Source organism: Choloepus didactylus, chromosome 14, assembly GCF_015220235.1.
Source record: "Choloepus didactylus isolate mChoDid1 chromosome 14, mChoDid1.pri, whole genome shotgun sequence".
NCBI lineage: Eukaryota > Metazoa > Chordata > Mammalia > Pilosa > Megalonychidae > Choloepus > Choloepus didactylus.
This window is the reverse complement of record NC_051320.1, coordinates 8,325,990-8,340,120: the sequence shown is the minus strand read 5'-3', so window position 1 is coordinate 8,340,120 and position 14,131 is coordinate 8,325,990. Positions and strand designations below refer to the sequence as shown.

General features: G+C 40.8%; 1 pseudogene; it reads left to right on the top strand.

The window, feature by feature from the left end:
* Window positions 1-5,764: 5,764 nt before the first annotated feature.
* Window positions 5,765-7,035, top strand: LOC119509493 (annotated as a pseudogene).
* The last annotated feature ends 7,096 nt before the right edge of the window (window positions 7,036-14,131 follow it).

Here is a 14,131-nt window from a genome sequence, read left to right as displayed (position 1 = left end):
TCTAAGTATTTCCTTTTAGCTATTCGAATAAACCAAAAACTAAAAAGGAATATTTGTATAAGGCATAAGAATAACCTCCAGAATGACCTGTCGACTCTTATTTGAAATCTCTCAGCCACTGACACTTTATTTTGTTTCATTTCTCTTCACCCTTTTGGTCCAGAGGACTTCTTCTTTCCGGCAATGTCAGATCCAGATTTATTCCTGGGAGGCCTGTCGCATGTAGCCAGGGAGATTTACACCCCTGGGAGTCATGTCCCTTGCAGGGGGAAGAGCAGTGAGTTAACCTGCCCAGTTGGCTTAGAGAGGGAGGTCACATCCTGAGAGGTCACTACACAGGAGGTTTTTTAGGGGTGACTCTTAGGCACAATTTAAAGAAGTCTTAGCCTCTCCTTTGCAGTAACAAGCTTCAAAGGAAAAGTCCCAAGATCAAGGGCTCAGCCTTCTAAATTGGTAGTCCCCAGTGCTCATGAGGATATCAGGAATTCCCCAGGTGCAGAAGTTTAATATTCTGCATTTTACCCCAGTCCCTAGAGGATCTTTGCAATTGTATTTTTATTCTCTACCCAAATTACTTTGGGATGTGTCGGACTTTCACACTAAGCTATAAAAATCAACTACATCTCACTCTTTATTCAAAGTTCCATGTAATTACGGTGTTTGAGCAAAGTGACCATACACGTTAAATTATCTGTTGTGCTACAGAATATACAGATTTTGTATCAAATAAACATATCTTCCTTTAGAACCACCAGATTTTAACGTTTGAACACATTTGCCCAAACATCTTATCTGTCCATCTATCTCTCTATCCAACTGTTATCTCTTTATGTATGTATGTATGTATGTATGTATGTATGTATCTATCTATCTATCTATCCATCTATCTATCTATCTCTATCTATCTGAACTCATCCCATTTTTAAATAGTTTATTCACACACCACCTAATCCGTCCAAAGTGCACAATCAATAGCTCTTGGTATAATCACAGAGTTATGTATTCACCACCACAATCAATTTGAGAACATTCTCAGTGTTTGGAATAAAAAAGTCTCCTTTCCCTTATATTTCCCTATTGTTGATGCTTACCTTTGGTATAGTGCCTTTGTTGCAATTGATGAAATTATATTACAGTGTTACTATTAATTATAGTCCATAGTTTACATTAAATTTTTTTTCTCATCTGCCAGCTGTGCTGGTTGAATCTATTATGTCCTCCACAAAAGCCATGTTCTTTTAATCCCATCTTGTGGGGGCAGAGTTATTATGGGTGGGATCTTTTGATTAGGTTGTTTCCATGGAGATGTGACCCCACCCGACTGTGGGTGGGACCTTTTGATTAGGTTATTTCAGTTGAGATGTGACCCACCCCATTGAAGGTAGGTCTTAATCCTCTTGCTGGAGTCCTTTAAGAGAGGATAAAAGACAGATGCTAAAAGACACAGAAGCTAAGAGATGACATAGAGAGAAACTCCCAAGAAATTTAGAGAAAAAACCACAGATGGAGAAGCCAAAAGCTAAAGTAACAAAACCCAGGAGAGAATGAGCAGCAGACATTTCCATGTGCCTGGACATGTGACAGAGGATACCAGGCTCTGCGGTAACCAGTCTTCAGAGAAGGTATCATCCTGTTGATGCCTTAATTGGGACATTTTCTTGGCCTTAGAATTGTAAATTTGTAAACCCTCATTGTTAAAAGCCAGTTCACTTCTGGTATATTGCATTTTGTCAGCTTTAGCAATCCAGAACTGTGTAATCAGTGTGTGTTTTTATGTGCATTTTTGTGTACGAGTCTGTGTGTGTGTCTCTGTGCGATGTTTGTGTCTGTGTGCTTGTATGAAGGGTGGTGTTTCTGTGTGTGTGTGTCTTTGTGTGAGTTTGTGTGTGTGTGTTAAAGGAGTGTGTCTGTGTGAGTTTGTGTGAGTGTGTGTGTGTTACAGGTGTGTGTCTCTGATGGGTGTTTATATCTGTCTGTACACACACGATATGGCCTTTGCCTTACAGTGTTTCTCATCCTCTAGTAAGACATAATATTTACCACTAACACCATGCTTATACTCTGGGTGGGCTTGGGATCAGTCCCGATTAGTGTATGCATCATACACGCGTGGTTCACACACATGTATGGGAGCGATGCCCCTTGGACAGCTAACTTGATTAGCTAAATGGCAAGCTGTCCCATGATAAGGCTTGTGTCTGGTAAGAACTAGATGTTAATTAGCATTGTTTCCTTTGGCCAGCTTAAAAATTCCTTGAACACATGGTAGACCCATAAGAGCTTCTGGCTCACTGACAGAAGCTAAGAATTATCTGTGAAAACTGATGTTATTTCTGACTGGCATTCACTTCAAAGCATCTGTGGATGGATTGGTGGGTGGTTCTGCCCCTGAGGGCCAGGGTACCAAGGAAGGATTGCAGGTGAGGAGGGGCTCTGGGGCCCAGTGTGTGGTGTCAGCAGCTTCAGATGCTGTCTGGAGAATCTCAGGGCTGGGCCAGGAGGGGTGGGGCATGTGCTGGGAGGGTCAGGAGCAGATGAGATGGTGGGGCTGGGTGGTCTCTAGGCTGCCTGTATAATTTCACATGATGGATACAGTACTCACCAGCTCCATTGGCCAAAACACGTTTTCCTAATCAGGCAAACAATAAAGAAGCACAAAATGAATATTTTGTAAAACACTGTAAATTAACCCTCTAGCATTTAACTCGGATTTCTAGATGTTTTGGATATTTAGAAACATGTTCTAAAACAATTTGAAGACTTTCCCTTTCCCTTTAGACATGCCATAATAATTTAAATCAGGGGGTAATTTTCAATTATTTCTCAGAAAATGACTACAATTTTCATTTGCCAAAGAATTCATTCCAAAGTTTTCAAAGTTGCTGAGAGGTGATTTATCTGCAGCTTGTTTTACTGTTCAAATTCAACTGAATTCAGCCGTCTTTTTTCTTCTCTCTTGATTTGTAAAATGTCATTTTTGGGCCAGCTGATAGTAGTACAATAAAAGCCTAATATCCCATAGTGTAATTGGCTCACAGTCCATTGTGTTCCAAACACAGATCTGAAGGTTGTCCATTACTTTCCAGCTGCTTGTTCAGGAATATGATCCTTTGTAACAGTGACTGTGATAATTTTCCTTTGGATGATAGACTTCAGGAAAACAAGATGTTATCCTTTGGTTCATAATCCTCTTTTAGGTATATTTTAGACTACTTTAATAAAAACAAATTATTTTTGAAAGGTATTTTGTGACAAACTAATGTTAATGTATCCTTTGTCAAATAGAAAATTAGATATTTCTAAATTTAGTGAACCAGGTGAGTAAATATTTCTCTACTTTGTAAAGCAATGTGTTTAGTAGAATTTTATAATAGTTGCAGAAACTGTTTCTCATTCTGGAATTTTTTTGTTTTGTTTTGTTTTGTTTTGATTCTACTGAAAAATCACCAAATCAGGATGATTTTCAGCTGTGCTTTTGAAGGGCTTGAAACTTTGCTAAAATTGGCAAGAAAAATCAACAATGGTTTATGTTGTTGATTATTTTTGCATTTCTTTTGTCTATTTTAACTAAAGTAGTTTTTCATCTTCCTGAAATTCACTGTCAACCTTTTCAGAAAACTCATATATTAATATTTCTAAAGAACTACTAAGTGTATAAATTGTTACTTCCAACAGAACATTCATTTGAATATTTACACACATTTCTATACTCTCAGGCTTGCCACAAAAGTCCTATCTTGGAGGAAAATAAAAGCAAAACAGAATTTGGTCAACATTTCACATTCAAATGCAATTCATCAGTAATTGTTAAAAAATAGATCAAAATGAATCTTGTGTCAACAACTTAGCTGAGACTTTCTAAATTCAGAGAGCTTATTAAAATTAAGAACCATATAGAACTTAGATAAGAACCAAACTTGGAAACATTATCTCACAAATATGATGATTGAAAATTGTGATGCTCTTTTGTATAACAGGCAAATGGGGGTAAATAGAGTTGTCTGTTTTGACTCAGAAACCCATGCATGTTGACAATTAAATGTTGGGATTAATCCTTGAAGCAGCTTTTGTGGAAGGCTGAGGAAAAAAACTGGAAGGACATTTGTTTACACCATGAGTGAGTGCTGCAAATATCTTTTTAAAGAATAGTAGGAGCCAGAACTAATGATTTTTATACAAGTATCTGTATTTGTTGGTTCTTTAAGCACTCTATTTAAAAAGCCCAAGTTGTCATTTTCAAGGGAATATGCTTTCCCAACCCTTTCTGCTCCAATCTGTTTTAGGCAAATATCATGGCTTTTTTTCCCCAAACCACTAGAATTCACATTAGACCCTGCTCAGAGCCTTTGCAGCTTTTATATTCAACTAAAATTATCTCAGACTGGAACCCAAGGCCTCCCATGGCATTTCACACCCAGCCCCATATAATGGCTTCCTTCTGTTAGCAGCAGTTGGCCTATTTGCCAGCCCATCTTCATGATGAACCTAACATGCAGAGCAGGTGTATTGCATTCTTGATTTCCATGTGTCAAATATTACTATGGATCGTAAAAGCTTCTAGAACAGGGGGGTGTGAGAATTCTGCTCCTCATTAGGGAATGAGCTTAACCTTTTCCCTGGACTTCATCCCAATCTTGCTGTGTGGTTCTCCACTTTCTGGCATGGAAATAATAATTCTTTTAAGTAAAACAATAAAGGGACAAATAATCACAACTTTGAAAATATCAGCCTTGAAAAGAACTCAATCACTGGTGCTAATATTCAATGAAGAAATCTAGTAAAATGAAAGTTGAAGATATTAGCAATGAAATCAGTTGAATCCAATAAGAGCTTTTAGGATGGGATTTCCAACCACTTTGAAATACGGTGATATTCACAAATTTGATGGTCTGTGAAGAGGTTGAGGTATTTCACGAACCACTCAAAACTCAACCCTATTTGAGTATGACTCAGTTTAATGCAGTTTCATGAAGTTTCACTTTAACAGTTATTTGTCAAGCACTTTGGATGCATACAAATTATGACCCACTCCACTGTATTGTAAAGGTGTTCTTTTGTGCCTAAAATCAGTGGTTTGGGGTTTATATTTGGAAGTAATTAATGATTTGCCTTACTGGTTGTATATTTTAAGTGTTCAGAAAATCTTGTGGAAGCAGCTTCTTCAGTTGCCTCAAGCCCTCTGCTCTTTCCTGCTTAATAGTCTAATATCCACCCCATAAATTCAGTGTGTACTAAAATCTAACCATTGGCCTGAATTTGGGCATGTTCACTTCTGCTTGTTTCCTTGTAACACAACATATTACCATGATCACTCATAAATTATAGTCCCCTAATTCAGAGATTATGCCCCTGAATATATTACAGAATGAGCATTTCACAGGAGATGTATATATTTGTATATATTTTTGGGTTGCTCAGCAGAAGGCAATATCAGACCTACCCATTTTTTTAAATTTATTTTTATTTTTTTGTGGCACAGGGCCAATTGTGAGTGCTCCCTTCACAGATGCTATTTGGGATTATGATGTCTTATGTGTCCATTAATAAGTAGATAATATTTTACATTTAATTTTCTTTTGAAAAAAGGATCATGTTTAAATAACACATTTCTATAACATTTAAAACGCATACAACTAAAATGATTCATTCATAAAATTATATTGTAAAGAATATTCAGATTCTTCAGAACATTTATCTAAAACCTGTTCTATGTGAGGCACTGGGGTGGGTGCTGGAGTTAGTATGGGGATAAAAAGACATGAAAATGGCCTGTATGTGGTTTATTGTGGGGATAGACACTCATTTACTGGGGAGACAGGGCGCAAAGGTCTGTGGTCAGGCACATGCCCGGGGTGAGGGGGTCACAGAAACAGGGAGTCTTTCTGCTTCAGGGCGTGCACTACTTTCAGAGGGCTTCCCTAGCCATTACCGCAAACTGGGAGGCTTCAAACAACAGACATCCATTTTCATAGTTCCAGAGGCCAGAAATCTTAAATCCAGCTGTCAGCAGGGCCGTGCTCTCCTGGCCTCTGCCAGCTCCTGGTGGCCGCCGGCTTCCTTGGCTGGTGGCCGCATCATTCCAATCACAGCTGCCATCTCCACATGGCCTCATCCCTGTGCGTCTGCAGGAAATCTCCTTCATGGGATGTAGGACCCATCTAGGCACTCCAGGATGCTCTCCTCATCCCACGATCCTTAAATATGTCGGCAACAGTCTGTTTTCAAAAGTATATCGGCGGGCCTGGCGGAGCGCGGAGGCGCGCGGAAGCCTCGAGGCCAGGGGCGCGACATCGTCCCCGGCGCTTCGCCCTTGGATCGGGCCGGGAGCCGCGGCACCAGTACTCCCGGCCGAGCCCGGCCAGCTCCCCTCTCAGCGTCCCCCGCCGGCCGAGCGACCCGGAGTGAAGAGATGGCCCGGAGCGAGGATAATGCGGCGGCTGGGGCCAGCGGGACAGTCACCCACAGCCATGAAAAGCACGACCTTCATGTTACCCACAGCAGGGCTGCAGTGAACCGAGTGTTCAAGAGCTGGCCCAGGTTGTTGAGACCACAGGGGTTCCATTGCCTTTTCAGAAACTCATATTTAAGGGAAAATCTCTGAAGGAAATAGAGCAGCCATTGTCAGCACCTGGAGTACAAAATGGTTGCAGGGTCATGTTGATTGGGAGAAAGAAGAGTCCAGAGGAAGAGGCTGAATTAAAGAAATGGAAAGATTTGGAGGAGTCTGTGGAGAAGATAGCTGACCAACTGGAAGGGTTGAATAAAGAACTCACTGGAATCCAGAAGGGTTTGCAAGCAGAAACTCTCGCCAAACTTGATAGGTGAGTAAAAGCAACAATCAAGCAGTTTATGAAGATCTTGGAAGAGATTGACACACTGATTCTGCCAGAAAATTTCAAAGACAGTAGACTGAAAAGGAAGGGTTTGGTGCAGAAGGTTCCGGCATTCCCAGCTGAGTGTGACACAGTGGAGCAGAGCATCTGCCAGGAGACGGAACGGCCGCAGTCTACAAACTTGGCCCTGGCAGTGAGGTGAGGAAGCGGGTAGGGGCTATGCTGCCCTAAAGAATAGCAACACGAGCTCGCTCCACTCAGGAACAGAAGTTGCCTGATTTCTCCAGGGCTGCTGGGGACAAAGACCAATTGCCAATTTTCCTACTCCGAACACCTGTTCTCAATGAAAAAGTGTTGTCTTTGCAAATTTAAGTAGAGCTCCTGTTTTTTCTTTTTTTTATGTGGCTGTGCTGTCCATCTGTCCACCTTGTCTGGAGACGGCTTCCTCTGCCCAAGTTTTCCCAGCTATTTTGACTTTGAGTGCTTTCTCTGGGCTAGTGAGAACTCTTGTCCTGCGTTATTTCTGGGTTTATAGGCCACCCTGATCTTTAGATACATCAGAGCTTTTTTGCCCTTGTGATCCTATAGTCCATAGATGTAAAACCGGAATCACTAAGAGGTTGTGTTGAGTCAGGAATTTTGGGAATGGCTCAGAACACATGTTTATCCCACATGTAGTTCAAGTTTTCCAGTCAGCTTTTTGGGTTGTTGGTTCATAGACCCTGTTTTACCCTTCATTGACCCTGCTCAGCCACAAGCCATGAGATCTCAGGGGGCTATTCCTAGGGTGGGGCCTGTGGTTGATGTATGGACTTCTTTGGACTCCTTACCAAATCTCCAGAAGACTACAACCCAGACTGATTCTGTCCTTGAAACCAGGCCAGAACCATAGCTTAGATTGGGCAGAGAGAGGAGCCAGAACAGAGAGAGCAGGAAGAGGGTGAAGTCAGCCGTGAACTTGTCAGGAGTGATGTGTGCTTCATTCTAGACACGAGGACATTTCTGTTAACTGTACCCTTCTAGGATCTGTATTTCCTTCAAAGTTGTTCCTGTCCTGTTTTGTGACCCTTTCCCCCCCATTGTTATGAAAAAACAGGTTTAGCATCTACCAGCAAGCAGAAGTGTTTAACTTTTTCTTAGTTGTTGAGGTATGAGCAGGAAAAGCTTTCTCTGGTTCTAGTTGTAATTTATTTAATCAAGTCCTGAGTAGCCCGGAAAAAAAAAAAAAAAGCTAGATTACGGTCACAGTTTTGGGGGTTTGGACATGGATGTTTATTTTGGGGGGTGACTATTAAGCCTTCTCCAGAGTGTGATGGGCATCTCAGGCTTCAAATCAGCGGGTGCTTGAGTATCATTGAATTACAAACTGATGCTAAGAAAAGTCTGGTAAAATTGACATTAACTCTGTTATGATGTCAAGTCTAATGAATATTGTGGTGTATTAGTCAGGGTTCTCTAGGGAAACAGAACCAGTAGGAGCTGTCTGTTAATATGAAATTTTATAAAAGTGTCTCATGCAACTATGGGGGTGTACGTGTCCAAATACCTAAGGCAGGATGCATGAGTCCAAATTCCAAAGGGCAAGCAGGAAATTGGCAACACTGATGGTCTTCGATGAACTCCCAGGAGAGTCTCTCTAGTTAAAGTAGTGAAAGTTCTCTCTCCTCTAACTTCAAAGACTTTGACTGATTAGATTAAATCCAGCTGATTGAATTTTCTCATTGCGGAAGACACACCCTTCTTTGGTTTAATCAGCCACAGGTGCAATCAAATTACTGATGATTTAATAAACCAGTCTGCTGGTTTATTAAGCAGCCAAATATGTTCTTGCACTAATGGTTAGGCCAGTGCTTGCTTGACCAGACATGTGGATACCATCATCTGGCCATGTTGACACAGGAACATAACCGTCACATGTAGTTTGTTGTCTTGTCTCCCTTATGGCCTGAAAAATAACAGGTAAGATAAATGAAGATGAAGATAAGATGCAAAGAGCACTCACATGGGCAATTTTTGTGCTTTGGAGGTGTAGGAGGGAGGGTGGAGTTGAAAGGGAGGAATGGGGAGAATAAAAAAGGAGAATCAGACCAAGTAGCTCTTTGAAGAGGAGTTTAACTGAGGCCCTGGGGGAGTTTTGAGGGAAGTATAAGGTCAGATTTGTATTTGGGGCAATCAGGCTAGTAGAATGGGAGAGCAGAATTTACATGAGGCAGCAGCACCCATTAGGACAGTTGCTGGATGGTCTCCTGATGGCTTGAAGGAAGATCGTGGCTGTGGGGCTGGGGGCAGGGGTGGAGTGGACAGAGACCTCTGCTGTGGGCTTGTTCAATGGCCGAATACAGTGAATGGTGATGAAGAGCTGCTCTTCTCATGCCAAAGTCCCCATTCTTGTCTTATTCTGCCCCATTCATGTTCCAATTCCACCTTCCTCACCCACTTTCACATTGATCCCATCTTTACATGCTTGCCACGCCACAAAGCTTCCAGGCTGATTACTCCTCAATTTATGTTGAGTTAATTATTTCTAAACAAAGAGGGATGATGACACTTTTAGATACCTCTGCTTTTTCTCTGATATGCTGTTTCGGTTTGCTAGAGATGCCACTAAGCAAAATATAAGAAATGGATTGGCTTTTTAAAGGGGATTTATTAGGTTGCAGACTTTCTGTTCCAAGGCCATAAAAGTGTCCAAACTAAGGCATCAACAAGAGGATACCTTCACTGAAGAAAAGCTAATGGTGTCTGTAACACCTCTGTCAGCTGGGAAGGCATGTGGCTGGTGTCTGCTGCTCCCAGGTTATGGTTTCAAAATGACTTTCTCCCAAATGTCTCTGGGCTTCTGTCTCTCTTAGCTTCTCTCTCTCAGCCTCTGTGCATCCATGCTTGTTCTCCCAAGACTTTTTTTCTCTAAGCATCTTGACTTCTCAAGGGCAAACTCTGAACTTCATTTCTTAGCTTAGCATCTCCAAATTTCCTTGTGTCTGCCTCTCCCAGTGTCACCAAGCATCTGGGTTTGTGTGGCTCTCAGTTCTCTTAAAGGACCCCAGTGATCTAATTAAGACCCAACTGGATTGGGTGGGGTCACACCTCTATGGAAGTGATCTAATCAAAACTTCTCAGGTACAATTGGGTGGGTGACATCTCCATGGAAACAACCTAATCAAAAGATACCACCCTAATCAAAAGACTACCCCCACAAGATTGCATTGAAGAACATGGCTTTCAAGGGGGACATAATAGATTCAAGCTGGCACATATGCATGTCAATCATTTATTTATATTCTGCCTCTTCCTAAGGATTTCAGGTTGTTATTTTCCAAATTTTTATTGTGCATGCATATCTTGTGATTAATTTTCATTAGATTAAATATGTTCTGACACTGCAGTTTTACCCTGCCAAACACAAAGTATTTCTGAAAAAGTATTTTCAAACTCACCTGAAATTTTAATGGGTTTTGATCCAAAATATATCATTGACTCCCTTGGGCAAAAAGAAATTGAAATGTGTTAGGACAAATTTGCTTTCTGATTGACAAGCAAAGTACAATTCTTTGAGGATTTTCTTGGGAATTGTAGTTCATTTAAGGTTAGCTGAATTTTAGATCTGTGATACACTAAAGAACTGAGAGCAAAATGTTCCTTTCCTTTGGAAAAAAGGAACTAAAGTGAGGTTGAAAAGAAAGCCACTCTTTTTTTTTTTAAATTTTATTGATTTAATTGCAAGAAAATTAAAAAGTAACAAATTCAAAGGCAAACTAGAAAACCATTTTTGCTGGATGCACATTGAATAGTTAATATAGTTGATAATTCTTACAAATCAAAACTCCATGGTAGTCTGAAGCAAGAGCTTGCTGTCCTTACATCTCACAGTTAAAATATACAGGAGGTTTTGCACACAAAACTACATCTAGTGGGCAGTCCATGGATCCAGTCTGCAGAACAGTCATTTCTCTCTTGATGTAACTAACTCCAGAACATTCAGAACCTTTTGCCATCCTCTGACCATCTCCATTGAGCTGAGATTCTCATGGGCAGAGGCTCAAGGGGGTGCCGCTGTCACGTTCTCCAGGATGCTCAGGACAGAAGAAGGGATGCAAAGACTCCAAGGAGGAGAGCTGACAATATGTGTAGATGAGGGCATCATTTCTAACATCAAAAAACTTGATTTCTTCCATCTCGACATCTAGGAAAATTCCCACACGGTCAAGGTCAGGGCTTGCAGAAATTCTGGTCTGTGGGGAGGAGCTAGGGTAGATGGCACTTCACTTCATGCTGATGATCCAGAAGCCAAGCTCGGAAGATAAACTGTTATTCTCCTTTCTTTTCACAGACTCCTTGCAGACACCTATGGCCCACTCCTTCCCCTTTCCCACTTCGACCTCCCAATAATGGCAGCCAGAGGAGAAGTGGGGGGTGCCCAGGACACAGGACATGTGGGTGATTCTCTTAGGACCTTCCTTTGGGTTGCGGCAGACCTTCCCGCACTGGACACTCCTCAGGTCATCGGAGAGCACAAGGAAGGGGTTGGCGGTGGCAGCGTCCAGGGTCATATACTCTTGGAACTTCAGGATTTCGTCACTTACATGCAGGCTTTGCTCCAGGAGGGGACCGTGTTGCATGATGAGAAGAGTCAAGGCTCGAATCTGCCATTCTTCCAAAGGAGGCCTCTCATTCACTTCTCGACATAGGGGGCAGACCAATTTGGAATCCCCCCTTTCTTGCCTCCAGCTTTGAATGCAATTATAACAGAAGGTGTGTGCAAAGGAAAGAGAAATAGGATTGGAGAAAATTCCAGGCAAACAGGACATGTTGCCTCCTCTCGCAAGCTTTTAGCCATTGGTTCTGATGGTCACTCTTTAGCAGTAGAGAGTAGTGAGTTGAAATTGCCCTATTTTAGCTTCTGGAAGTGGTCGGCAGCTGTCTGTTTCTCAACAACCAGAATGCGTTTGTCTGGAGACTTCCAGATGAGGTCTTCTCTCTGTAGAAGCTGGGCTGAACTGACTCTTTAATAGACTCTTGGATATCAGTCTAGCTCCTTCCTTTGTACATCTTCTACAGTTCAGGGATCAAACAATTTCCACGTCTTGAGCTGGAGACTTTCAGTTGAGATCCTGAAGATCTGATTGTCTAACTCCACTCTCTGGTTCTCTGCTCCTTTCAGCAATGAACTTGAGCTTATTCACTGGTGTTTTTAAGTGCCTGGGACACAGACTCCGCCCCCAATCAAATCACAGTCTCCACCCCAAGGAATCTGTTAACTGAATCTAATCAAATAAATGTAATCAGCCTTTCTCTTTTTAGAGCATGATGGTGGCATTGAAGAACACTCACATTTTCATAGTAGTTTTCCTCTTTGAGTTATTCTAGCAAACCTGAACGTGAATGAGATTCTCTAATTTTAGAACTCATCTTTACAAAACAAAATGTTTTACAGTGCAAATACAGAAATGCACTGTTGAAACCTAATCAAATCTTGGCTAATGTAAATGTTGATCTGTTTCTCTGATGCAATTATAAGTAAACAGAAGCTACTTATCATATCTTTTAAAATAACTTTTATTTTGAAACAGTTTCAAATTTGTAGGAGGGTTTCAAAAATAAGTCAAAACCCATACAGAGAACTCCAACATATGCTCTACCCAAATACACAGGACTACAAACATTTTTTTAAATTCGGTTTTACTGAGATATATTCACATACCCTACAATCATCCATAGTGTTTAATGAATTGGTCACAGTACCATCATGTAGTTGTGTGTTTATCACCAAAAACTATTTTTGAACATTTTCTTTACTCCAAAAAAAAATTAAATAAAATAATTTAAACATTAAAGAAAATAATAAAAGAATAAAAATACAGGTAAAGAATACCCAAAACATTCAATCCCCCATCCCCCTTATTATTCATTTAATTTTGTTCCCATTTTTCTACTCATCTGTCCATACCCTGAATAAAGGGAGTGCGAGTCACAATGTTTTCATAGTCGCACAGTTACACCCTGTAAGTTACATAATTATGCAATCATCTTCAAAGCCAAGGCTACTAGGTTACAGTTCAACAGTGTCAGGTATTTCCTTCTAGCTATTCCAATACACAAAAACTAAAGAGGGATATTTATATAAGGCATAAGAATAACCTCCAGAATGACCTCTCTACTCTATTTAAAATTTCACAGCCACTGAAACTTTATTTTGTTTCATTTCTCTTCTCCTTTTGGTCAAGAATACTGTGCAGGTGCAGGATCCAGGCTGATTCCTGGGAGTCATGTCCCACATTGCCAGGGAGATTTACACCCTTGGGAGTCATGTCCCTTGTATGAGGGAGGGCAGGAAGTTAACCAGCCAAGTTGGCTTAGAGAGAGAGGTCACATCTTGAGATGTCACAACAAAAGAGTTGTTTAGGGGTGACTCTTAGGCACAATTAAAAGTTGGCTTAGCCTCTCCTTTGCAGTAAGAAGCTTCATAAGGGCAAGCCCCAAGATCAAGTGCTCAGCCTTCTAAATTGGTAGTTTCCAGTGCTCATGAGGATATCAGGAATTCTCCAGGTGGGGAAGTTTAATATCTTTGGATTTTCCCCCAGTCCCTCAGAGGATCTTTGCAAATGCATTTTTATTCTCTGCCCAAATGACTTTGGAATGTGTTAATGTTAACAGTAACCTGTACAAATCAACTAGATCACACTCCCTATTCAAAGTTCCATGTAATTATGGTGTTTGAGTAAACTGACTGTACACGTTAAATTATCTGGTGTGCTACAGAATATATAGATTATGAACCAAATAAACATACCTTCCTCTTAGACCAGCAACTTTTAACATTTGTACACATTTGCCCTATCATCCTATCTATCCATCTCTTTATCCAACTGTCCATCTGTCCATCTGTCCATCCATCCATCCATCCATCCATCCATTTATCCATCTATCTAATCTATCTCTGTCTGCACCCATCCCATTTTTATGTTGTTTATTCACACACCACATAATCCACCCAAAGTGCACAACCAGTGGCTATTGGTATAATCATAGAGTTATGAATTCAACACCACAATCAATTTGAGAATATTCTCAGTGCTTCAAAAAAAAAATTCTCATGTCCCTTATATGTCCCTCTTGCTGATGCATAGCTTTGGTATAGTGCCCTGCTACAACTGATGAAATCATATTACTATGTTATGGTTAACTATAGTCCATAGTTTGTGTTAAATTTTTTTTTTCCCTTATGCCTCCTGTGCTGGTTTGAATCTATTATGTCCTCCACAAAAACCATGTTCTTTTAATCCAATCTTTTGTGGGCA